Here is a 26,747-nt window from a genome sequence, read left to right as displayed (position 1 = left end):
AAACCCATTTCCACCTTTTTTTCCCTTCTCTTCCTCTTACTTTTTTTTCACGTTTTTTTACGTTTTTCTCCTTTTCGCCTCTTTTCTGGGCGTATTATTCTTCTTTTTCTTCTTTTTTTTCGTCTAATGCATACCCCATCAGTGCAGCAATGCTTATTCAATACCGCCAGCAGATGGAGACACTGGGGGATAATTTTCTAAGGATTTATACTGATTTTTCCTGTCTGAATTTGTCGCACAGAAAGTTGCAGGCCAAATATGTGTGACATTTCTGCGACTTTAGCTTCTAGAGCATTTTTACAACATTATACATAGGTGCTGAATACATAAAAAGCGACTGTTCAGCGACAGACAAGTCGCATCGGCTGAAAGTAGGCCAGAATGTCAGTCCATGTTGGAGCAGGTTTAGATACAGTCTAAAGCATAGATCTCAAAGTCTGTGCACAGAATTTAGCAAGGGCCTCGCACCTTCTGATGCATCAGGTAGGTGCACAATAGCATAGCCTAACCCTCTGTACTTTGGTCTATATTGATGCGGGACATAGACAGCCAGCTGATGACCAATCCATTAGTGCAATGGATGGCTGGAAGCATTTGTCTTTGCCTTTGCAATACCACAGAAGCAATGCATGGTCAATGTACAGCAATGACACACCTGTGTGAACAGCCAGGAGACCCCCCCCCCCCCCCCATGTTATGTTACATAGTTACATAGTTAGTACGGTCGAAAAAAGACATATGTCCATCACGTTCAACCAGGGAATTAAGGGGTAGGGGTGTGGCGCGATATTGGGGAAGGGATGAGATTTTATATTTCTTCATAAGCATTAATCTTATTTTGTCAATTAGGAACATTCAGCACCCACCCGCTATCAAGGCAGCTGCCTATCATGTCATGCCCTACCTGCACAGGTGTGCTGGCTACTCAAATGATCCAATTAAGGAGGCCATTTAGTCAGCAGCAGCAGAAGTCCTGTGCCTGGACGCTCCAACAGGGGCCAGACACAAGCAGAAGCAGAAGCAGCAGAAGCAGCAGCAGCACCACCTTTTGTTTTTTGGCTGCAGCAGCAGCAAGGCCCACAGGGCTGGCTAGCTGGCTAGCCAGCAAGCAGGTAGCAATGAAAGTAGGAATCTTTCTTTTTAACCCTGTAAGGGGGTGGTGCACTGTACCCGAAGATACTGCCATATCGGGTCAATGCATAGGGCGACGGAAGCAAGCTTCGAAATCGGCCCCCGTTCTCAAAAATCCATTTAATATATGGTCCCCAGATAGGGGACGTATCAGATATTAAACTGATAAGAACAGATACTACACTTGATCTTAGCCAAAAGGCCGAGAAGCGATAACCGTGAAAGGGGCGGGCCCAACAAGGTCCCCTTCATGGGCACTATCACTGCTTGCTGTCATGGAGGCTGCCAGACAATTTTCCATGCACACTCTGGGCTGGGGGGCAGTCAACCACCAGTACACACAGCAGAACCTAAACCCATACCATTATTGCTAAGCAGCAAGACAGGGGCCCATTGCACTCCCACGGGGCCTTTTTAAATGCAATCCATAACCCGGATTTGCCAGGAACCCTTCTTACTCCTCCTACTTGCATGTGACACTGGGCTTAGGATCTGCATAGGAAACACACACACAAGCACACACCTACCTTTGTTGCCTGCAGATGCCTCCTTGGCTGTCCCCAAACGGTATCAAACCAACACCCACGGGAAGCTGTAAGCATAGAGGACATGCCTGCACCCCATTGGACTTACCTGTGTGGGTTAAATCCGGGTTATTTGACAACCTATGGCGGTGATGGTTCTGCTCAGGCAGAGCAGTGCTGATGCTCCTCATAAAGCTGTCGCTGCTGTGAAGGTTCTAGGTGACATCACAAATCCCTTTGGTTACATACACAACAAAGCTGGGTTGTTGTTGTTTACACTCTGCAAGGCCTGTGGAAGTGAGTGACATCATAGCACTGTAGTTCTGAGGGTTCAAGATGGATGCAACAATCTCCTGTTGCTTCTATGAAGGCCGTAATAGACGACATCACCAAACAGCTCCATAGTCACATACACAGCAAAGGAGAGATGTTGTTTACACCTAGTGATGTCAGTGGTATTGAGTGACATCACAGCACAGTGCTAAGGCTCCTGGGCCTGGACACAGCAGCGGCTGCAATATCTCAACGGAGAATACGTTTATATCTATGTGTGTGTGTGCGCATATATATATATATATATATATATATATATATATATATATATATATATTTCTCCGCCGAAATCACTTTTAAACCCATTTCCACCTTTTTTTCCCTTCTCTTCCTCTTACTTTTTTTTCACGTTTTTTTACGTTTTTCTCCTTTTCGCCTCTTTTCTGGGCGTATTATTCTTCTTTTTCTTCTTTTTTTTCGTCTAATGCATACCCCATCAGTGCAGCAATGCTTATTCAATACCGCCAGCAGATGGAGACACTGGGGGATAATTTTCTAAGGATTTATACTGATTTTTCCTGTCTGAATTTGTCGCACAGAAAGTTGCAGGCCAAATATGTGTGACATTTCTGCGACTTTAGCTTCTAGAGCATTTTTACAACATTATACATAGGTGCTGAATACATAAAAAGCGACTGTTCAGCGACAGACAAGTCGCATCGGCTGAAAGTAGGCCAGAATGTCAGTCCATGTTGGAGCAGGTTTAGATACAGTCTAAAGCATAGATCTCAAAGTCTGTGCACAGAATTTAGCAAGGGCCTCGCACCTTCTGATGCATCAGGTAGGTGCACAATAGCATAGCCTAACCCTCTGTACTTTGGTCTATATTGATGCGGGACATAGACAGCCAGCTGATGACCAATCCATTAGTGCAATGGATGGCTGGAAGCATTTGTCTTTGCCTTTGCAATACCACAGAAGCAATGCATGGTCAATGTACAGCAATGACACACCTGTGTGAACAGCCAGGAGACCCCCCCCCCCCCCCCCCCATGTTATGTTACATAGTTACATAGTTAGTACGGTCGAAAAAAGACATATGTCCATCACGTTCAACCAGGGAATTAAGGGGTAGGGGTGTGGCGCGATATTGGGGAAGGGATGAGATTTTATATTTCTTCATAAGCATTAATCTTATTTTGTCAATTAGGAACATTCAGCACCCACCCGCTATCAAGGCAGCTGCCTATCATGTCATGCCCTACCTGCACAGGTGTGCTGGCTACTCAAATGATCCAATTAAGGAGGCCATTTAGTCAGCAGCAGCAGAAGTCCTGTGCCTGGACGCTCCAACAGGGGCCAGACACAAGCAGAAGCAGAAGCAGCAGAAGCAGCAGCAGCACCACCTTTTGTTTTTTGGCTGCAGCAGCAGCAAGGCCCACAGGGCTGGCTAGCTGGCTAGCCAGCAAGCAGGTAGCAATGAAAGTAGGAATCTTTCTTTTTAACCCTGTAAGGGGGTGGTGCACTGTACCCGAAGATACTGCCATATCGGGTCAATGCATAGGGCGACGGAAGCAAGCTTCGAAATCGGCCCCCGTTCTCAAAAATCCATTTAATATATGGTCCCCAGATAGGGGACGTATCAGATATTAAACTGATAAGAACAGATACTACACTTGATCTTAGCCAAAAGGCCGAGAAGCGATAACCGTGAAAGGGGCGGGCCCAACAAGGTCCCCTTCATGGGCACTATCACTGCTTGCTGTCAGGGAGGCTGCCAGACAATTTTCCATGCACACTCTGGGCTGGGGGGCAGTCAACCACCAGTACACACAGCAGAACCTAAACCCATACCATTATTGCTAAGCAGCAAGACAGGGGCCCATTGCACTCCCACGGGGCCTTTTTAAATGCAATCCATAACCCGGATTTGCCAGGAACCCTTCTTACTCCTCCTACTTGCATGTGACACTGGGCTTAGGATCTGCATAGGAAACACACACACAAGCACACACCTACCTTTGTTGCCTGCAGATGCCTCCTTGGCTGTCCCCAAACGGTATCAAACCAACACCCACGGGAAGCTGTAAGCATAGAGGACATGCCTGCACCCCATTGGACTTACCTGTGTGGGTTAAATCCGGGTTATTTGACAACCTATGGCGGTGATGGTTCTGCTCAGGCAGAGCAGTGCTGATGCTCCTCATAAAGCTGTCGCTGCTGTGAAGGTTCTAGGTGACATCACAAATCCCTTTGGTTACATACACAACAAAGCTGGGTTGTTGTTGTTTACACTCTGCAAGGCCTGTGGAAGTGAGTGACATCATAGCACTGTAGTTCTGAGGGTTCAAGATGGATGCAACAATCTCCTGTTGCTTCTATGAAGGCCGTAATAGACGACATCACCAAACAGCTCCATAGTCACATACACAGCAAAGGAGAGATGTTGTTTACACCTAGTGATGTCAGTGGTATTATTGAGTGACATCACAGCACAGTGCTAAGGCTCCTGGGCCTGGACACAGCAGCGGCTGCAATATCTCAACGGAGAATACGTTTATATCTATGTGTGTGTGTGCGCATATATATATATATATATATATATATATATATATATATATATATATTTCTCCGCCGAAATCACTTTTAAACCCATTTCCACCTTTTTTTCCCTTCTCTTCCTCTTACTTTTTTTTCACGTTTTTTTACGTTTTTCTCCTTTTCGCCTCTTTTCTGGGCGTATTATTCTTCTTTTTCTTCTTTTTTTTCGTCTAATGCATACCCCATCAGTGCAGCAATGCTTATTCAATACCGCCAGCAGATGGAGACACTGGGGGATAATTTTCTAAGGATTTATACTGATTTTTCCTGTCTGAATTTGTCGCACAGAAAGTTGCAGGCCAAATATGTGTGACATTTCTGCGACTTTAGCTTCTAGAGCATTTTTACAACATTATACATAGGTGCTGAATACATAAAAAGCGACTGTTCAGCGACAGACAAGTCGCATCGGCTGAAAGTAGGCCAGAATGTCAGTCCATGTTGGAGCAGGTTTAGATACAGTCTAAAGCATAGATCTCAAAGTCTGTGCACAGAATTTAGCAAGGGCCTCGCACCTTCTGATGCATCAGGTAGGTGCACAATAGCATAGCCTAACCCTCTGTACTTTGGTCTATATTGATGCGGGACATAGACAGCCAGCTGATGACCAATCCATTAGTGCAATGGATGGCTGGAAGCATTTGTCTTTGCCTTTGCAATACCACAGAAGCAATGCATGGTCAATGTACAGCAATGACACACCTGTGTGAACAGCCAGGAGACCCCCCCCCCCCCCCCCCCATGTTATGTTACATAGTTACATAGTTAGTACGGTTGAAAAAAGACATATGTCCATCACGTTCAACCAGGGAATTAAGGGGTAGGGGTGTGGCGCGATATTGGGGAAGGGATGAGATTTTATATTTCTTCATAAGCATTAATCTTATTTTGTCAATTAGGAACATTCAGCACCCACCCGCTATCAAGGCAGCTGCCTATCATGTCATGCCCTACCTGCACAGGTGTGCTGGCTACTCAAATGATCCAATTAAGGAGGCCATTTAGTCAGCAGCAGCAGAAGTCCTGTGCCTGGACGCTCCAACAGGGGCCAGACACAAGCAGAAGCAGAAGCAGCAGCAGCACCACCTTTTGTTTTTTGGCTGCAGCAGCAGCAAGGCCCACAGGGCTGGCTAGCTGGCTAGCCAGCAAGCAGGTAGCAATGAAAGTAGGAATCTTTCTTTTTAACCCTGTAAGGGGGTGGTGCACTGTACCCGAAGATACTGCCATATCGGGTCAATGCATAGGGCGACGGAAGCAAGCTTCGAAATCGGCCCCCGTTCTCAAAAATCCATTTAATATATGGTCCCCAGATAGGGGACGTATCAGATATTAAACTGATAAGAACAGATACTACACTTGATCTTAGCCAAAAGGCCGAGAAGCGATAACCGTGAAAGGGGCGGGCCCAACAAGGTCCCCTTCATGGGCACTATCACTGCTTGCTGTCAGGGAGGCTGCCAGACAATTTTCCATGCACACTCTGGGCTGGGGGGCAGTCAACCACCAGTACACACAGCAGAACCTAAACCCATACCATTATTGCTAAGCAGCAAGACAGGGGCCCATTGCACTCCCACGGGGCCTTTTTAAATGCAATCCATAACCCGGATTTGCCAGGAACCCTTCTTACTCCTCCTACTTGCATGTGACACTGGGCTTAGGATCTGCATAGGAAACACACACACAAGCACACACCTACCTTTGTTGCCTGCAGATGCCTCCTTGGCTGTCCCCAAACGGTATCAAACCAACACCCACGGGAAGCTGTAAGCATAGAGGACATGCCTGCACCCCATTGGACTTACCTGTGTGGGTTAAATCCGGGTTATTTGACAACCTATGGCGGTGATGGTTCTGCTCAGGCAGAGCAGTGCTGATGCTCCTCATAAAGCTGTCGCTGCTGTGAAGGTTCTAGGTGACATCACAAATCCCTTTGGTTACATACACAACAAAGCTGGGTTGTTGTTGTTTACACTCTGCAAGGCCTGTGGAAGTGAGTGACATCATAGCACTGTAGTTCTGAGGGTTCAAGATGGATGCAACAATCTCCTGTTGCTTCTATGAAGGCCGTAATAGACGACATCACCAAACAGCTCCATAGTCACATACACAGCAAAGGAGAGATGTTGTTTACACCTAGTGATGTCAGTGGTATTGAGTGACATCACAGCACAGTGCTAAGGCTCCTGGGCCTGGACACAGCAGCGGCTGCAATATCTCAACGGAGAATACGTTTATATCTATGTGTGTGTGTGCGCATATATATATATATATATATATATATATATATATATATATATATATTTCTCCGCCGAAATCACTTTTAAACCCATTTCCACCTTTTTTTCCCTTCTCTTCCTCTTACTTTTTTTTCACGTTTTTTTACGTTTTTCTCCTTTTCGCCTCTTTTCTGGGCGTATTATTCTTCTTTTTCTTCTTTTTTTTCGTCTAATGCATACCCCATCAGTGCAGCAATGCTTATTCAATACCGCCAGCAGATGGAGACACTGGGGGATAATTTTCTAAGGATTTATACTGATTTTTCCTGTCTGAATTTGTCGCACAGAAAGTTGCAGGCCAAATATGTGTGACATTTCTGCGACTTTAGCTTCTAGAGCATTTTTACAACATTATACATAGGTGCTGAATACATAAAAAGCGACTGTTCAGCGACAGACAAGTCGCATCGGCTGAAAGTAGGCCAGAATGTCAGTCCATGTTGGAGCAGGTTTAGATACAGTCTAAAGCATAGATCTCAAAGTCTGTGCACAGAATTTAGCAAGGGCCTCGCACCTTCTGATGCATCAGGTAGGTGCACAATAGCATAGCCTAACCCTCTGTACTTTGGTCTATATTGATGCGGGACATAGACAGCCAGCTGATGACCAATCCATTAGTGCAATGGATGGCTGGAAGCATTTGTCTTTGCCTTTGCAATACCACAGAAGCAATGCATGGTCAATGTACAGCAATGACACACCTGTGTGAACAGCCAGGAGACCCCCCCCCCCCCCCCCATGTTATGTTACATAGTTACATAGTTAGTACGGTCGAAAAAAGACATATGTCCATCACGTTCAACCAGGGAATTAAGGGGTAGGGGTGTGGCGCGATATTGGGGAAGGGATGAGATTTTATATTTCTTCATAAGCATTAATCTTATTTTGTCAATTAGGAACATTCAGCACCCACCCGCTATCAAGGCAGCTGCCTATCATGTCATGCCCTACCTGCACAGGTGTGCTGGCTACTCAAATGATCCAATTAAGGAGGCCATTTAGTCAGCAGCAGCAGAAGTCCTGTGCCTGGACGCTCCAACAGGGGCCAGACACAAGCAGAAGCAGAAGCAGCAGAAGCAGCAGCAGCACCACCTTTTGTTTTTTGGCTGCAGCAGCAGCAAGGCCCACAGGGCTGGCTAGCTGGCTAGCCAGCAAGCAGGTAGCAATGAAAGTAGGAATCTTTCTTTTTAACCCTGTAAGGGGGTGGTGCACTGTACCCGAAGATACTGCCATATCGGGTCAATGCATAGGGCGACGGAAGCAAGCTTCGAAATCGGCCCCCGTTCTCAAAAATCCATTTAATATATGGTCCCCAGATAGGGGACGTATCAGATATTAAACTGATAAGAACAGATTTTTTATCTAAAGCCGAGGAACGTGCTTTCGATTCACCCAAAGTGCAAGAAAAAGTGCAAACGTGTTACACTAAAAAAACGTGCACAAAGGATGCGGTCTATCGCAAGCCCTTCTCCGATAGGAGAGAGGCCCCCCAACAAACCTTACCCTTCGCCTCCGGACCAAAAGGTACCTGCGAGGTTCCAGGTTCGATGTCCCTTTTCGCCGAAGCTACTAGGGGACCACAAATGCTCCCGGCATCCCCCTTGGCGTTAGCCAAGGTATCTGCCCGCAGAGCCGATTACGGTAGGTACCCTGCAAAAGCAGGAGTACCCGGGGTGTTTGCAGGGAGGTGCGGAACCTAATGGCCACACACACCTCCCCTAGACCGCCAGGAGGGACACCCAGAAGGGCTACCGCATCCTGACCAATCCTGTGAACACACAACACGCAAAAAGTGACACAGTGAGACAAAAAAGAAATAAATAAGTGAATGTGTGCAGATATACTGCCCGGACATCCGGCCGGATCTATAAAAATTTCTCTGATCCTAGCCAGAAGGCCGGGAATCAAGAGGTGAGTGCCACAAGGTGAAGAGATTATGGTGCCCGTGCTTCAACTCAGTGAGTCTATCCTCCCAGTGAGTTTCGGCACCTCGGGGTCACCACTCCCCGAGGCACAAAAGTACCTCGGCTCTAGACCCTCTCAGCCTCATGGCGAGACCCGGAGGGAACAGGTCACATCGGGGCAGCCGTCGAGCTGATTCCTCAGAACCAGCCCCGGAAAGCCCTGGTACACCTGCATCCTCCATGCAGCACCCATCCCCACCAGCCCCATACCGGCGTTACTGTCCACTGGCATGAAAAACTGATAAGAACAGATACTACACTTGATCTTAGCCAAAAGGCCGAGAAGCGATAACCGTGAAAGGGGCGGGCCCAACAAGGTCCCCTTCATGGGCACTATCACTGCTTGCTGTCAGGGAGGCTGCCAGACAATTTTCCATGCACACTCTGGGCTGGGGGGCAGTCAACCACCAGTACACACAGCAGAACCTAAACCCATACCATTATTGCTAAGCAGCAAGACAGGGGCCCATTGCACTCCCACGGGGCCTTTTTAAATGCAATCCATAACCCGGATTTGCCAGGAACCCTTCTTACTCCTCCTACTTGCATGTGACACTGGGCTTAGGATCTGCATAGGAAACACACACACAAGCACACACCTACCTTTGTTGCCTGCAGATGCCTCCTTGGCTGTCCCCAAACGGTATCAAACCAACACCCACGGGAAGCTGTAAGCATAGAGGACATGCCTGCACCCCATTGGACTTACCTGTGTGGGTTAAATCCGGGTTATTTGACAACCTATGGCGGTGATGGTTCTGCTCAGGCAGAGCAGTGCTGATGCTCCTCATAAAGCTGTCGCTGCTGTGAAGGTTCTAGGTGACATCACAAATCCCTTTGGTTACATACACAACAAAGCTGGGTTGTTGTTGTTTACACTCTGCAAGGCCTGTGGAAGTGAGTGACATCATAGCACTGTAGTTCTGAGGGTTCAAGATGGATGCAACAATCTCCTGTTGCTTCTATGAAGGCCGTAATAGACGACATCACCAAACAGCTCCATAGTCACATACACAGCAAAGGAGAGATGTTGTTTACACCTAGTGATGTCAGTGGTATTGAGTGACATCACAGCACAGTGCTAAGGCTCCTGGGCCTGGACACAGCAGCGGCTGCAATATCTCAACGGAGAATACGTTTATATATATGTGTGTGTGTGCGCGTATATATATATATATATATATATATATATATATATATATTTCTCCGCCGAAATCACTTTTAAACTTAAACCCATTTCCACCTTTTTTTCCCTTCTCTTCCTCTTACTTTTTTTTCACGTTTTTTTACGTTTTTCTCCTTTTCGCCTCTTTTCTGGGCGTATTATTCTTCTTTTTCTTCTTTTTTTTCGTCTAATGCATACCCCATCAGTGCAGCAATGCTTATTCAATACCGCCAGCAGATGGAGACACTGGGGGATAATTTTCTAAGGATTTATACTGATTTTTCCTGTCTGAATTTGTCGCACAGAAAGTTGCAGGCCAAATATGTGTGACATTTCTGCGACTTTAGCTTCTAGAGCATTTTTACAACATTATACATAGGTGCTGAATACATAAAAAGCGACTGTTCAGCGACAGACAAGTCGCATCGGCTGAAAGTAGGCCAGAATGTCAGTCCATGTTGGAGCAGGTTTAGATACAGTCTAAAGCATAGATCTCAAAGTCTGTGCACAGAATTTAGCAAGGGCCTCGCACCTTCTGATGCATCAGGTAGGTGCACAATAGCATAGCCTAACCCTCTGTACTTTGGTCTATATTGATGCGGGACATAGACAGCCAGCTGATGACCAATCCATTAGTGCAATGGATGGCTGGAAGCATTTGTCTTTGCCTTTGCAATACCACAGAAGCAATGCATGGTCAATGTACAGCAATGACACACCTGTGTGAACAGCCAGGAGACCCCCCCCCCCCCCCCATGTTATGTTACATAGTTACATAGTTAGTACGGTCGAAAAAAGACATATGTCCATCACGTTCAACCAGGGAATTAAGGGGTAGGGGTGTGGCGCGATATTGGGGAAGGGATGAGATTTTATATTTCTTCATAAGCATTAATCTTATTTTGTCAATTAGGAACATTCAGCACCCACCCGCTATCAAGGCAGCTGCCTATCATGTCATGCCCTACCTGCACAGGTGTGCTGGCTACTCAAATGATCCAATTAAGGAGGCCATTTAGTCAGCAGCAGCAGAAGTCCTGTGCCTGGACGCTCCAACAGGGGCCAGACACAAGCAGAAGCAGAAGCAGCAGAAGCAGCAGCAGCACCACCTTTTGTTTTTTGGCTGCAGCAGCAGCAAGGCCCACAGGGCTGGCTAGCTGGCTAGCCAGCAAGCAGGTAGCAATGAAAGTAGGAATCTTTCTTTTTAACCCTGTAAGGGGGTGGTGCACTGTACCCGAAGATACTGCCATATCGGGTCAATGCATAGGGCGACGGAAGCAAGCTTCGAAATCGGCCCCCGTTCTCAAAAATCCATTTAATATATGGTCCCCAGATAGGGGACGTATCAGATATTAAACTGATAAGAACAGATACTACACTTGATCTTAGCCAAAAGGCCGAGAAGCGATAACCGTGAAAGGGGCGGGCCCAACAAGGTCCCCTTCATGGGCACTATCACTGCTTGCTGTCAGGGAGGCTGCCAGACAATTTTCCATGCACACTCTGGGCTGGGGGGCAGTCAACCACCAGTACACACAGCAGAACCTAAACCCATACCATTATTGCTAAGCAGCAAGACAGGGGCCCATTGCACTCCCACGGGGCCTTTTTAAATGCAATCCATAACCCGGATTTGCCAGGAACCCTTCTTACTCCTCCTACTTGCATGTGACACTGGGCTTAGGATCTGCATAGGAAACACACACACAAGCACACACCTACCTTTGTTGCCTGCAGATGCCTCCTTGGCTGTCCCCAAACGGTATCAAACCAACACCCACGGGAAGCTGTAAGCATAGAGGACATGCCTGCACCCCATTGGACTTACCTGTGTGGGTTAAATCCGGGTTATTTGACAACCTATGGCGGTGATGGTTCTGCTCAGGCAGAGCAGTGCTGATGCTCCTCATAAAGCTGTCGCTGCTGTGAAGGTTCTAGGTGACATCACAAATCCCTTTGGTTACATACACAACAAAGCTGGGTTGTTGTTGTTTACACTCTGCAAGGCCTGTGGAAGTGAGTGACATCATAGCACTGTAGTTCTGAGGGTTCAAGATGGATGCAACAATCTCCTGTTGCTTCTATGAAGGCCGTAATAGACGACATCACCAAACAGCTCCATAGTCACATACACAGCAAAGGAGAGATGTTGTTTACACCTAGTGATGTCAGTGGTATTGAGTGACATCACAGCACAGTGCTAAGGCTCCTGGGCCTGGACACAGCAGCGGCTGCAATATCTCAACGGAGAATACGTTTATATCTATGTGTGTGTGTGCGCATATATATATATATATATATATATATATATATATATATATATATATTCTCCGCCGAAATCACTTTTAAACCCATTTCCACCTTTTTTTCCCTTCTCTTCCTCTTACTTTTTTTTCACGTTTTTTTACGTTTTTCTCCTTTTCGCCTCTTTTCTGGGCGTATTATTCTTCTTTTTCTTCTTTTTTTTCGTCTAATGCATACCCCATCAGTGCAGCAATGCTTATTCAATACCGCCAGCAGATGGAGACACTGGGGGATAATTTTCTAAGGATTTATACTGATTTTTCCTGTCTGAATTTGTCGCACAGAAAGTTGCAGGCCAAATATGTGTGACATTTCTGCGACTTTAGCTTCTAGAGCATTTTTACAACATTATACATAGGTGCTGAATACATAAAAAGCGACTGTTCAGCGACAGACAAGTCGCATCGGCTGAAAGTAGGCCAGAATGTCAGTCCATGTTGGAGCAGGTTTAGATACAGTCTAAAGCATAGATCTCAAAGTCTGTGCACAGAATTTAGCAAGGGCCTCGCACCTTCTGATGCATCAGGTAGGTGCACAATAGCATAGCCTAACCCTCTGTACTTTGGTCTATATTGATGCGGGACATAGACAGCCAGCTGATGACCAATCCATTAGTGCAATGGATGGCTGGAAGCATTTGTCTTTGCCTTTGCAATACCACAGAAGCAATGCATGGTCAATGTACAGCAATGACACACCTGTGTGAACAGCCAGGAGACCCCCCCCCCCCCCCATGTTATGTTACATAGTTACATAGTTAGTACGGTCGAAAAAAGACATATGTCCATCACGTTCAACCAGGGAATTAAGGGGTAGGGGTGTGGCGCGATATTGGGGAAGGGATGAGATTTTATATTTCTTCATAAGCATTAATCTTATTTTGTCAATTAGGAACATTCAGCACCCACCCGCTATCAAGGCAGCTGCCTATCATGTCATGCCCTACCTGCACAGGTGTGCTGGCTACTCAAATGATCCAATTAAGGAGGCCATTTAGTCAGCAGCAGCAGAAGTCCTGTGCCTGGACGCTCCAACAGGGGCCAGACACAAGCAGAAGCAGAAGCAGCAGAAGCAGCAGAAGCAGCAGCAGCACCACCTTTTGTTTTTTGGCTGCAGCAGCAGCAAGGCCCACAGGGCTGGCTAGCTGGCTAGCCAGCAAGCAGGTAGCAATGAAAGTAGGAATCTTTCTTTTTAACCCTGTAAGGGGGTGGTGCACTGTACCCGAAGATACTGCCATATCGGGTCAATGCATAGGGCGACGGAAGCAAGCTTCGAAATCGGCCCCCGTTCTCAAAAATCCATTTAATATATGGTCCCCAGATAGGGGACGTATCAGATATTAAACTGATAAGAACAGATACTACACTTGATCTTAGCCAAAAGGCCGAGAAGCGATAACCGTGAAAGGGGCGGGCCCAACAAGGTCCCCTTCATGGGCACTATCACTGCTTGCTGTCAGGGAGGCTGCCAGACAATTTTCCATGCACACTCTGGGCTGGGGGGCAGTCAACCACCAGTACACACAGCAGAACCTAAACCCATACCATTATTGCTAAGCAGCAAGACAGGGGCCCATTGCACTCCCACGGGGCCTTTTTAAATGCAATCCATAACCCGGATTTGCCAGGAACCCTTCTTACTCCTCCTACTTGCATGTGACACTGGGCTTAGGATCTGCATAGGAAACACACACACAAGCACACACCTACCTTTGTTGCCTGCAGATGCCTCCTTGGCTGTCCCCAAACGGTATCAAACCAACACCCACGGGAAGCTGTAAGCATAGAGGACATGCCTGCACCCCATTGGACTTACCTGTGTGGGTTAAATCCGGGTTATTTGACAACCTATGGCGGTGATGGTTCTGCTCAGGCAGAGCAGTGCTGATGCTCCTCATAAAGCTGTCGCTGCTGTGAAGGTTCTAGGTGACATCACAAATCCCTTTGGTTACATACACAACAAAGCTGGGTTGTTGTTGTTTACACTCTGCAAGGCCTGTGGAAGTGAGTGACATCATAGCACTGTAGTTCTGAGGGTTCAAGATGGATGCAACAATCTCCTGTTGCTTCTATGAAGGCCGTAATAGACGACATCACCAAACAGCTCCATAGTCACATACACAGCAAAGGAGAGATGTTGTTTACACCTAGTGATGTCAGTGGTATTGAGTGACATCACAGCACAGTGCTAAGGCTCCTGGGCCTGGACACAGCAGCGGCTGCAATATCTCAACGGAGAATACGTTTATATCTATGTGTGTGTGTGCGCATATATATATATATATATATATATATATATATATATATATATATATTCTCCGCCGAAATCACTTTTAAACCCATTTCCACCTTTTTTTCCCTTCTCTTCCTCTTACTTTTTTTTCACGTTTTTTTACGTTTTTCTCCTTTTCGCCTCTTTTCTGGGCGTATTATTCTTCTTTTTCTTCTTTTTTTTCGTCTAATGCATACCCCATCAGTGCAGCAATGCTTATTCAATACCGCCAGCAGATGGAGACACTGGGGGATAATTTTCTAAGGATTTATACTGATTTTTCCTGTCTGAATTTGTCGCACAGAAAGTTGCAGGCCAAATATGTGTGACATTTCTGCGACTTTAGCTTCTAGAGCATTTTTACAACATTATACATAGGTGCTGAATACATAAAAAGCGACTGTTCAGCGACAGACAAGTCGCATCGGCTGAAAGTAGGCCAGAATGTCAGTCCATGTTGGAGCAGGTTTAGATACAGTCTAAAGCATAGATCTCAAAGTCTGTGCACAGAATTTAGCAAGGGCCTCGCACCTTCTGATGCATCAGGTAGGTGCACAATAGCATAGCCTAACCCTCTGTACTTTGGTCTATATTGATGCGGGACATAGACAGCCAGCTGATGACCAATCCATTAGTGCAATGGATGGCTGGAAGCATTTGTCTTTGCCTTTGCAATACCACAGAAGCAATGCATGGTCAATGTACAGCAATGACACACCTGTGTGAACAGCCAGGAGACCCCCCCCCCCCCCCCATGTTATGTTACATAGTTACATAGTTAGTACGGTCGAAAAAAGACATATGTCCATCACGTTCAACCAGGGAATTAAGGGGTAGGGGTGTGGCGCGATATTGGGGAAGGGATGAGATTTTATATTTCTTCATAAGCATTAATCTTATTTTGTCAATTAGGAACATTCAGCACCCACCCGCTATCAAGGCAGCTGCCTATCATGTCATGCCCTACCTGCACAGGTGTGCTGGCTACTCAAATGATCCAATTAAGGAGGCCATTTAGTCAGCAGCAGCAGAAGTCCTGTGCCTGGACGCTCCAACAGGGGCCAGACACAAGCAGAAGCAGAAGCAGCAGAAGCAGCAGCAGCACCACCTTTTGTTTTTTGGCTGCAGCAGCAGCAAGGCCCACAGGGCTGGCTAGCTGGCTAGCCAGCAAGCAGGTAGCAATGAAAGTAGGAATCTTTCTTTTTAACCCTGTAAGGGGGTGGTGCACTGTACCCGAAGATACTGCCATATCGGGTCAATGCATAGGGCGACGGAAGCAAGCTTCGAAATCGGCCCCCGTTCTCAAAAATCCATTTAATATATGGTCCCCAGATAGGGGACGTATCAGATATTAAACTGATAAGAACAGATACTACACTTGATCTTAGCCAAAAGGCCGAGAAGCGATAACCGTGAAAGGGGCGGGCCCAACAAGGTCCCCTTCATGGGCACTATCACTGCTTGCTGTCAGGGAGGCTGCCAGACAATTTTCCATGCACACTCTGGGCTGGGGGGCAGTCAACCACCAGTACACACAGCAGAACCTAAACCCATACCATTATTGCTAAGCAGCAAGACAGGGGCCCATTGCACTCCCACGGGGCCTTTTTAAATGCAATCCATAACCCGGATTTGCCAGGAACCCTTTACTCCTCCTACTTGCATGTGACACTGGGCTTAGGATCTGCATAGGAAACACACACACAAGCACACACCTACCTTTGTTGCCTGCAGATGCCTCCTTGGCTGTCCCCAAACGGTATCAAACCAACACCCACGGGAAGCTGTAAGCATAGAGGACATGCCTGCACCCCATTGGACTTACCTGTGTGGGTTAAATCCGGGTTATTTGACAACCTATGGCGGTGATGGTTCTGCTCAGGCAGAGCAGTGCTGATGCTCCTCATAAAGCTGTCGCTGCTTGTGAAGGTTCTAGGTGACATCACAAATCCCTTTGGTTACATACACAACAAAGCTGGGTTGTTGTTGTTTACACTCTGCAAGGCCTGTGGAAGTGAGTGACATCATAGCACTGTAGTTCTGAGGGTTCAAGATGGATGCAACAATCTCCTGTTGCTTCTATGAAGGCCGTAATAGACGACATCACCAAACAGCTCCATAGTCACATACACAGCAAAGGAGAGATGTTGTTTACACCTAGTGATGTCAGTGGTATTGAGTGACATCACAGCACAGTGCTAAGGCTCCTGGGCCTGGACACAGCAGCGGCTGCAATATCTCAACGGAGAATACGTTTATATCTATGTGTGTGTGTGCGCATATATATATATATATATATATATATATATATATATATATATATATTTCTCCGCCGAAATCACTTTTAAACCCATTTCCACCTTTTTTTCCCTTCTCTTCCTCTTACTTTTTTTTCACGTTTTTTTACGTTTTTCTCCTTTTCGCCTCTTTTCTGGGCGTATTATTCTTCTTTTTCTTCTTTTTTTTCGTCTAATGCATACCCCATCAGTGCAGCAATGCTTATTCAATACCGCCAGCAGATGGAGACACTGGGGGATAATTTTCTAAGGATTTATACTGATTTTTCCTGTCTGAATTTGTCGCACAGAAAGTTGCAGGCCAAATATGTGTGACATTTCTGCGACTTTAGCTTCTAGAGCATTTTTACAACATTATACATAGGTGCTGAATACATAAAAAGCGACTGTTCAGCGACAGACAAGTCGCATCGGCTGAAAGTAGGCCAGAATGTCAGTCCATGTTGGAGCAGGTTTAGATACAGTCTAAAGCATAGATCTCAAAGTCTGTGCACAGAATTTAGCAAGGGCCTCGCACCTTCTGATGCATCAGGTAGGTGCACAATAGCATAGCCTAACCCTCTGTACTTTGGTCTATATTGATGCGGGACATAGACAGCCAGCTGATGACCAATCCATTAGTGCAATGGATGGCTGGAAGCATTTGTCTTTGCCTTTGCAATACCACAGAAGCAATGCATGGTCAATGTACAGCAATGACACACCTGTGTGAACAGCCAGGAGACCCCCCCCCCCCCCCCCCATGTTATGTTACATAGTTACATAGTTAGTACGGTCGAAAAAAGACATATGTCCATCACGTTCAACCAGGGAATTAAGGGGTAGGGGTGTGGCGCGATATTGGGGAAGGGATGAGATTTTATATTTCTTCATAAGCATTAATCTTATTTTGTCAATTAGGAACATTCAGCACCCACCCGCTATCAAGGCAGCTGCCTATCATGTCATGCCCTACCTGCACAGGTGTGCTGGCTACTCAAATGATCCAATTAAGGAGGCCATTTAGTCAGCAGCAGCAGAAGTCCTGTGCCTGGACGCTCCAACAGGGGCCAGACACAAGCAGAAGCAGAAGCAGCAGAAGCAGCAGCAGCACCACCTTTTGTTTTTTGGCTGCAGCAGCAGCAAGGCCCACAGGGCTGGCTAGCTGGCTAGCCAGCAAGCAGGTAGCAATGAAAGTAGGAATCTTTCTTTTTAACCCTGTAAGGGGGTGGTGCACTGTACCCGAAGATACTGCCATATCGGGTCAATGCATAGGGCGACGGAAGCAAGCTTCGAAATCGGCCCCCGTTCTCAAAAATCCATTTAATATATGGTCCCCAGATAGGGGACGTATCAGATATTAAACTGATAAGAACAGATTTTTTTGATTGAAAGAGCTTTATTTTCCGTTCAGTCATTACAAGTCGTACAATAAATTACAGTCACACAAAGCATGATAGTACAATACACAGCAAAGGTTCCCTAAGCTATACATCGCACACCATGCTACTCTAACATTCAGCTCAATCCTGCAATATAAAGGCACAAGAGATCAAACAAAAACCAAATAATACAATCTGTGATCGGGGTAGGGGTGTGGGCGACTATGTGGGGGTAGGGAGGGGGCGGATCACAGGGCCAAACTGTTGGGCTGTATCTTCAGGGAGACATGGGAGAAGGAGAGGGGTCTTCACTCCTCTTCTTCCTCATCGACGGCCGAGCTGTCCAAGATGGAATAGTCTCTAAGCAGGTTCTTGATGAACCTGCGGCAGTCCCGGACGGACATGTTTTCCCTGTTGATCACGAGGCGGTTCCTGGCAAGCCACACTGCGTCCTTAAAACAGTTCATAAGGCGCCAGGCCTCCTGGATGGCCTCCACGTCGTGGGTCCCAGGGAACAGGCCGTAAAGCACCGAATGGTACGATAGGCAGCTCCTGGGCACTGAGTCTCTGAGTTCCTGTTCTAGGGCGTCCAACAGACCCTGTGCAAAGGGGCACTGCCAAAACACGTGGAAAGATGTTTCCTCCACGTAGGGGCAACGGGGGCAGTACCGGGTCTTGCACAGGTTGCGGGCATGCATGAATGACCTGAGAGAGAGACCTCCCATGACGGCCATCCACGACAAGTCCTTGTGTCCATTGGTAAGCCGCTTTGAGGCCACATTGTTCCAAACTGTCTCTGCAGTGGCTGCGGGGAGTCCCGGAACCAGCTCGGTCGAGTCCTTAGCTCGGATGAGCTTGTGGATTGTCTTTGGCTTCCATAGGTCTGGTTTCAGTCCTTCCAGCTGGTGCTCCCTCACAAACCGGACAACATCCCCATAGAACCAGGGAGTGTTCCAGTTGTAAGGGATGGAGCTGTCCCACTTGTCCCAGCCCAGCTGTCTCCAGAGGGGCATGAGAAGCAAGCGAGACATGGACCTGCCCGCTGAGCCAGTCTTTTCTACAAGAGTCCGCTGCACCGTGACACATGCAAAGGAGGCCCTCAGCAGAGCGGGGATGTCGGGTATTCCCTTCCCACCCTTGCGGGGTTCCTTGTACATCACGGTCCTCTTGACTCTGTCCATTTTGCCCCAGACGAAGCCAAACACTGTCCGGGTGATGGCCTTGCAAACGGTGGTATGGGGAGGCCAGGCCTGTGCGGTATATTGGAGCACAGGCAAAACTTCACTCCGCAGGACAAGTGCCTTGCCTTCCATCGTGAGCTTTCTGGAGCTCCACAGTCCGATCTTTGAGTTTATCCTTCCTAGTCGGTCTTGCCAAGACTTAAGGGCCGCTCCTTCCTTCCCGAACCAGACTCCAAGAATTTGAATGAAGTCCGGCTTAACGGCAAAGGGGAAGGGGGCGGAAGAAGCCAGGTGCCACTCCCCGAAGAGCATGGCCTCCGACTTCCCGCAGTTGACTTTTGCCCCCGAAGCTCTGCCGAAGTCCTCGCAGGTCTGGACGAGTGCAGTCACCGAACGCTGGTCAGCGCAGAAGACGGTCACGTCGTCCATGTAGAGCGAGCACTTGACCTCGTGGCGATCTGGTCCTGGTGCGGTGATCCCTCTGATCTCTCCACTCTGCCGGATAGTCTCAGCGAAGAGCTCTATAACACAAACAAAAAGGAGAGGTGAAAGAGGGCAGCCTTGTCTAACCCCTGAAAGAATGGAAAAGGGGTCAGTCTTCCAGCCGTTCACCAACACCGTGCTGTAAATGTCAAAATACATAACGTTAACAAAAGAGCAAAACATCTTCCCCAGACCCAGCCTGCGCAAAACCCTGTCCATGAATGCGTGGGAGACACGGTCGAATGCCTTCTCCTGATCTAAGCTGACCAGGGCGGCGCGGCCCCCGCGGTCCTGGATGTAATGGACCGTGTCTCTCACAAGGGCAAGGCTGTCGGCAATCCTGCGGCCAGGAATGCTGCAGGTCTGGTCCGGATGGACGATCTGCCCCATGACAGGTTTCAGCCTGTTGGCCAGCACCTTGGCGAGGATCTTGTAGTCCACGTTCAGGAGAGAGATGGGACGCCAGTTTTTCAGGTCACATCTCTCCCCCTTCCGCTTATACAAGATCGTGATCATCCCTTCCCTCAACGACGGAGGCATTCTGCCCCCCACCACCATCTCCTCGTACACCTCCAACAGGTCCGGACAGGTCAGGTCACCCAGCGCTACGTAGAGCTCGGCCGGGAGACCGTCACTGCCCGGGGTCCTGCCGGGCTTAAAGGATTTAGCGGCAGAGAGCAGCTCCCCCACCGTCAAGGGATCGTCCATAGCCGCCGCACCTGCGGGATCAACAACGTTAGTGACACCTGACAGGAACCTCTCGGCGGCTTCGGGGTCGGATGACTTGGGGGCGTAGAGGTTGCTGTAGAAGTCGTGGACGACCCCCATCACTTCCTCCTTGCCGCTCCTCATGTGTCCGGTCTCATCTCGTAGCTCAGTCAGGGGCGTGTGGCCGGCATGGAGCTTCCTGAAAAAGAAAGAGTTACATTTCTCACCCTTCTCCAGGTTCTCCACCTTGGAACGAAAGACGATTCGCTTGGATTCCTCCTCAAAGTGCCTTTTCAAGCTCTTTTTGGTCTCCTCCAGCTCCTCCCTGACGTCCCAGCCACACTGGAGCAGGTCCTGCAGGGACCGCAGCTCGCGCTGCAGTTTCCTCAAGTCCCACTTCTTCGCACACGCCTGTTGTCTGCCTTTTGCCTGAAAGAAACAACGGAATTCGACTTTAACATATTCCCACCAGTCGCTGATGCACTTGAACAGACATTTGTCATTTCGCCATACAAGGTACGCATCCCTAAGTTCCTCCATGACCTCCCTCTGCTCCAACAGGGCACAATTCAACTTCCAGGAGCCTGGGCCAGGTGGGAATCCATGGCCCAGAGTCCCCCGGAATCGAATGGCCCTGTGGTCAGAGAAGAAGCAGGGGACCATAGAGTACGACACCTTTCTGACTGCTCTCGAAGTGAAGATGAAGTCTATCCGAGAACGGAGCGAGCCATCGGGGCGGCTCCACGTATAGTTTACGGAGCCGTTCCCGATGGACCCGACAACGTCCTGCAAGGATGCCTCCGTCACCATCTCAATCAGCAGTTTAGACGTCACGTCCAGGTTGGCGGATGTGCCAGAACTGCGCCCGTCCACCTCAATGGGGCAGTTGAAGTCACCACCCAACACTACTGCCCTAGTGGTGGCGAGTTCAGCCCGCAGGGCCTGGAGAACCTCCAGTCGGACATCCCTCTCAGGGGAGGCGTACACGTTGATGAGCCGCACGGGCTCACCCGCCCAGGAACCGTCTGCGACAAGAAGTCTGCCACAGACGAGCTCCCGGACGGAATCAAGTGCAAAGTTACCTCCCCTGATCAGGATGGCCACCCCCGCAGACCTATTGTCGCCCCCACCAGACCAGTAGGAAGGGCCGTGAGGCCACTGCCTGGCCAGATGGTTGTAAGACCTAGAAGCAGACAAAGCACATTCCTGCAACATGTAAACATCACACCTCTGGGAATCTAAGAACGTAAGAACAGTCTGGAATCTAAACCAAGCTCTAATACTCCTCACATTAATGCAGAAGATGTTGAGATCAGCCATGGGAATAAAAAAAGAGAGGTTAGTTCTGATACTAGTTACCAGTCTGGTCGGACGGGTCCTCTTCTCTGGCGCCTGTCGGCTCGTGTGGCTTCTCGTAGCGCCCTTCCAAGAACTCGTCGTAGACCGTGTTGGACGGAGTGTCCAGGATTTTCTTAACCTCTGGGTCCTGCAGCAGCTCCTCCATAGATTGAGCTTGGACTGGCTCTGCTTGGACCTGCTCCACTTGGGCCTGCTCCATCACCTCCTCTCCTTCTGAAGCCTCAGGGCTCTCGCAGACCTGCTCCATCTCCTCCTCCTCATCTGAAGCTTGAGGGGTTTCGCAGGTCTCGATTATCTTTCTTTTGTGGGACTCTTCTGATACGTTGTCCCTTCCTTTCCTCTTCCTCTGTATGGTACCTGGGGGAGGAAGCACAGGAAAGTCCTCCGAAGGGCGGGCACCAGCAGCTGGAGGGGGGTTAGGTGCTGCTGGGCCAGGAGAGAAAGGAGGCTGGGTGGGGCGGGGGGCAGGAGAGAGTGCCCGGGCAGGGGAGGACGGGGCAGGGGTGGGCCGGGCAGGGGAGGACGGGGCAGGGGTGGGCCGGGCAGGGGAGGACGGGGCAGGGGTGGGCCGGGGTGGGGTACGGGGGGCAGGGGTGGGCCGGGGTGGGGTACGGGGGGCAGGGGTGGGGCGGGATGGGGCAGGAGGGGTGGGGGTGGGACGGGATGGGGCAGGAGGGGCGGGGGTGGGACGGGATGGGGCAGGAGGGGCAGGGGTGGGACGGGATGGGGCAGGGGTGGGACGGGATGGGGCAGGGGTGGGGCGGGATGGGGCAGGAGATGGGGCGGGAGGGGCAGGGGATGGGGCGGGAGGTGCAGGGGAGGGGCGGGACGGGGCAGGGGTGGTGGCTTTCGCCTTCTTACCCTCCTTGGTCGGCTTGGCCATCCGTGGTGTTGGCTCCGGAGCTGGGGCTGGCTTCGGTGCTCTCGCTGCCACAGATGCCCATGTTCTCTCCCTCTGGGGGCAGTCCTTGTAGCTGTGGGCTGCCAGTCCGCAGAGGTTGCAGGTCTTGCTCTTGGGGCAGTCCTTGGTCGTGTGACCTGTCACACGGCAATACCTGCAGGCATCCTCCGTACAGTCCTTGCCCTCGTGGCCCATCTTGCCACATCTCCTGCAGGTCTGCGGCATGTCCGGGTAGAAGATAAGTCCTGTGGAGTTGCCCAAGGAAAATGTCGTTGGCAGGTGCTGTAGTCCGTCTGGAGAAGCAGGGTTCTTGTTGAGTCTGACGACCACAGACCACTTGCAGGTCCAGTATCCGAGTGAGTTCAGGATGCGGGTGGGCTCCCTCACCACGGTGCAGAAGCGCTTCAGGAAGGTCGAGATGTCCGTGCCTGGGGTGTGTGGGTTCCGCATTGAGACCGTCACCCGCCTCTCCTCTCTTTGAATAAGGCAGTTGCCCACAAAGCGAGAGAAAGGGGATTCGGGACTCGCCGCTTTCACCACCTCCCAGTATCTTCTACAGGTCCCAATGGTGGCAAAGGTGATGTAGAAGATTCCCGAAAAGAAGGTTGCTATTCCCAGGGTGTCAGCCGTGGGGAAGCCTTGATCCGCCAGCATCTTCTTGCAGAACACGTCGTGGGACATGTCCGGCACCCTTCCGTCCACGGGCTTGAGCTTCAAGGCAACAGTCTGCCTCATCCAGGGCTCCAGGGTTGGAGCTTCCAGGTTAGGAATTCTGCCGCCCTTCTGCCTTGCCGTGGTGGAGGTTGAAGCTTGCTGTGGTTGGGGCTGGACCTCCAGGCCTTGCCCTGCAGCCTCCTGGGTGGACTTGCTGGTTGAGGCCATGGCTTCTTCCAGCAGGCTCTTTTCCGCTTCCTTGCTTGCTTGTGGAGAGAGGCTTCGCAAAGTCTTCTTTCCCGGGTGGGAGGAGCTATGCAGATCCGGTCCCGGTGGGAGGAGCTATGCAAATCCTTCTCCAGAGGCAGCGAGTTTCTTCGAAAAGATTCTGCGCCGCCTTCCTCTTCGCCGCTGTTCCGGAATTCACCGCCGATTCCCTTCTTCCAGGTTCTTCGTCGGCTTCTTCCGGAGCTGCAGTCTTCAAGATCTTCTCCTTCTTCAGATGTTCCGAGGCAGGCAGGAGACGATCTTCAGGTGGTATGCTCTAGAGAAATGCGGTTCTAATAAGAACGAAAAGTACTGCAATCGTACTACGCAAAATCTCTACCACAATGCTTGGAGTTCTTCAGACCGTAGCGATCATGGTATCTCCCCTGCCAGGTAAGTAACTGATAAGAACAGATACTACACTTGATCTTAGCCAAAAGGCCGAGAAGCGATAACCGTGAAAGGGGCGGGCCCAACAAGGTCCCCTTCATGGGCACTATCACTGCTTGCTGTCAGGGAGGCTGCCAGACAATTTTCCATGCACACTCTGGGCTGGGGGGCAGTCAACCACCAGTACACACAGCAGAACCTAAACCCATACCATTATTGCTAAGCAGCAAGACAGGGGCCCATTGCACTCCCACGGGGCCTTTTTAAATGCAATCCATAACCCGGATTTGCCAGGAACCCTTCTTACTCCTCCTACTTGCATGTGACACTGGGCTTAGGATCTGCATAGGAAACACACACACAAGCACACACCTACCTTTGTTGCCTGCAGATGCCTCCTTGGCTGTCCCCAAACGGTATCAAACCAACACCCACGGGAAGCTGTAAGCATAGAGGACATGCCTGCACCCCATTGGACTTACCTGTGTGGGTTAAATCCGGGTTATTTGACAACCTATGGCGGTGATGGTTCTGCTCAGGCAGAGCAGTGCTGATGCTCCTCATAAAGCTGTCGCTGCTGTGAAGGTTCTAGGTGACATCACAAATCCCTTTGGTTACATACACAACAAAGCTGGGTTGTTGTTGTTTACACTCTGCAAGGCCTGTGGAAGTGAGTGACATCATAGCACTGTAGTTCTGAGGGTTCAAGATGGATGCAACAATCTCCTGTTGCTTCTATGAAGGCCGTAATAGACGACATCACCAAACAGCTCCATAGTCACATACACAGCAAAGGAGAGATGTTGTTTACACCTAGTGATGTCAGTGGTATTGAGTGACATCACAGCACAGTGCTAAGGCTCCTGGGCCTGGACACAGCAGCGGCTGCAATATCTCAACGGAGAATACGTTTATATATATGTGTGTGTGTGCGCGTATATATATATATATATATATATATATATATATATATATATATTTCTCCGCCGAAATCACTTTTAAACCCATTTCCACCTTTTTTTCCCTTCTCTTCCTCTTACTTTTTTTTCACGTTTTTTTACGTTTTTCTCCTTTTCGCCTCTTTTCTGGGCGTATTATTCTTCTTTTTCTTCTTTTTTTTCGTCTAATGCATACCCCATCAGTGCAGCAATGCTTATTCAATACCGCCAGCAGATGGAGACACTGGGGGATAATTTTCTAAGGATTTATACTGATTTTTCCTGTCTGAATTTGTCGCACAGAAAGTTGCAGGCCAAATATGTGTGACATTTCTGCGACTTTAGCTTCTAGAGCATTTTTACAACATTATACATAGGTGCTGAATACATAAAAAGCGACTGTTCAGCGACAGAAAAGTCGCATCGGCTGAAAGTAGGCCAGAATGTCAGTCCATGTTGGAGCAGGTTTAGATACAGTCTAAAGCATAGATCTCAAAGTCTGTGCACAGAATTTAGCAAGGGCCTCGCACCTTCTGATGCATCAGGTAGGTGCACAATAGCATAGCCTAACCCTCTGTACTTTGGTCTATATTGATGCGGGACATAGACAGCCAGCTGATGACCAATCCATTAGTGCAATGGATGGCTGGAAGCATTTGTCTTTGCCTTTGCAATACCACAGAAGCAATGCATGGTCAATGTACAGCAATGACACACCTGTGTGAACAGCCAGGAGACCCCCCCCCCCCCCCCCCATGTTATGTTACATAGTTACATAGTTAGTACGGTCGAAAAAAGACATATGTCCATCACGTTCAACCAGGGAATTAAGGGGTAGGGGTGTGGCGCGATATTGGGGAAGGGATGAGATTTTATATTTCTTCATAAGCATTAATCTTATTTTGTCAATTAGGAACATTCAGCACCCACCCGCTATCAAGGCAGCTGCCTATCATGTCATGCCCTACCTGCACAGGTGTGCTGGCTACTCAAATGATCCAATTAAGGAGGCCATTTAGTCAGCAGCAGCAGAAGTCCTGTGCCTGGACGCTCCAACAGGGGCCAGACACAAGCAGAAGCAGAAGCAGCAGAAGCAGCAGCAGCACCACCTTTTGTTTTTTGGCTGCAGCAGCAGCAAGGCCCACAGGGCTGGCTAGCTGGCTAGCCAGCAAGCAGGTAGCAATGAAAGTAGGAATCTTTCTTTTTAACCCTGTAAGGGGGTGGTGCACTGTACCCGAAGATACTGCCATATCGGGTCAATGCATAGGGCGACGGAAGCAAGCTTCGAAATCGGCCCCCGTTCTCAAAAATCCATTTAATATATGGTCCCCAGATAGGGGACGTATCAGATATTAAACTGATAAGAACAGATACTACACTTGATCTTAGCCAAAAGGCCGAGAAGCGATAACCGTGAAAGGGGCGGGCCCAACAAGGTCCCCTTCATGGGCACTATCACTGCTTGCTGTCAGGGAGGCTGCCAGACAATTTTCCATGCACACTCTGGGCTGGGGGGCAGTCAACCACCAGTACACACAGCAGAACCTAAACCCATACCATTATTGCTAAGCAGCAAGACAGGGGCCCATTGCACTCCCACGGGGCCTTTTTAAATGCAATCCATAACCCGGATTTGCCAGGAACCCTTCTTACTCCTCCTACTTGCATGTGACACTGGGCTTAGGATCTGCATAGG

At 49.0% G+C, this 26,747-nt stretch overlaps 8 non-coding genes and 3 pseudogenes across 8 annotated transcripts; all 11 read right to left on the bottom strand.

The window, feature by feature from the left end:
• Positions 1-1,154: 1,154 nt before the first annotated feature.
• Positions 1,155-1,345, bottom strand: LOC130339632 (U2 spliceosomal RNA). Its single transcript, XR_008879963.1, has one exon. It is a non-coding gene; the product is annotated as a U2 spliceosomal RNA (small nuclear RNA).
• Positions 1,346-3,443: 2,098 nt separating this feature from the next.
• Positions 3,444-3,634, bottom strand: LOC130339631 (U2 spliceosomal RNA). The gene has a single exon (XR_008879962.1). It is a non-coding gene; the product is annotated as a U2 spliceosomal RNA (small nuclear RNA).
• Positions 3,635-5,724: 2,090 nt separating this feature from the next.
• Positions 5,725-5,915, bottom strand: LOC130339630 (U2 spliceosomal RNA). Its single transcript, XR_008879961.1, has one exon. It is a non-coding gene; the product is annotated as a U2 spliceosomal RNA (small nuclear RNA).
• Positions 5,916-8,009: 2,094 nt separating this feature from the next.
• On the bottom strand, positions 8,010-8,219 carry LOC130339588 (U2 spliceosomal RNA; annotated as a pseudogene).
• A 655-nt stretch (positions 8,220-8,874) lies between these two features.
• LOC130339601 (U2 spliceosomal RNA) lies at positions 8,875-9,062 on the bottom strand. Its single transcript, XR_008879939.1, has one exon. It is a non-coding gene; the product is annotated as a U2 spliceosomal RNA (small nuclear RNA).
• Positions 9,063-11,155: 2,093 nt separating this feature from the next.
• On the bottom strand, positions 11,156-11,346 carry LOC130339629 (U2 spliceosomal RNA). Its single transcript, XR_008879960.1, has one exon. It is a non-coding gene; the product is annotated as a U2 spliceosomal RNA (small nuclear RNA).
• Positions 11,347-13,446: 2,100 nt separating this feature from the next.
• LOC130339628 (U2 spliceosomal RNA) lies at positions 13,447-13,637 on the bottom strand. Its single transcript, XR_008879959.1, has one exon. It is a non-coding gene; the product is annotated as a U2 spliceosomal RNA (small nuclear RNA).
• Positions 13,638-15,729: 2,092 nt separating this feature from the next.
• LOC130339625 (U2 spliceosomal RNA) lies at positions 15,730-15,920 on the bottom strand. The gene has a single exon (XR_008879957.1). It is a non-coding gene; the product is annotated as a U2 spliceosomal RNA (small nuclear RNA).
• A 2,094-nt stretch (positions 15,921-18,014) lies between these two features.
• On the bottom strand, positions 18,015-18,187 carry LOC130339589 (U2 spliceosomal RNA; annotated as a pseudogene).
• Positions 18,188-24,008: 5,821 nt separating this feature from the next.
• On the bottom strand, positions 24,009-24,176 carry LOC130339598 (U2 spliceosomal RNA; annotated as a pseudogene).
• A 2,093-nt stretch (positions 24,177-26,269) lies between these two features.
• LOC130339624 (U2 spliceosomal RNA) lies at positions 26,270-26,460 on the bottom strand. The gene has a single exon (XR_008879956.1). It is a non-coding gene; the product is annotated as a U2 spliceosomal RNA (small nuclear RNA).
• Positions 26,461-26,747: the final 287 nt, after the last annotated feature.

Source organism: Hyla sarda, unplaced genomic scaffold (assembly GCF_029499605.1).
Source record: "Hyla sarda isolate aHylSar1 unplaced genomic scaffold, aHylSar1.hap1 scaffold_546, whole genome shotgun sequence".
Lineage (NCBI taxonomy): Eukaryota > Metazoa > Chordata > Amphibia > Anura > Hylidae > Hyla > Hyla sarda.
This window is presented reverse-complemented; position numbering and strand designations above follow the sequence as displayed.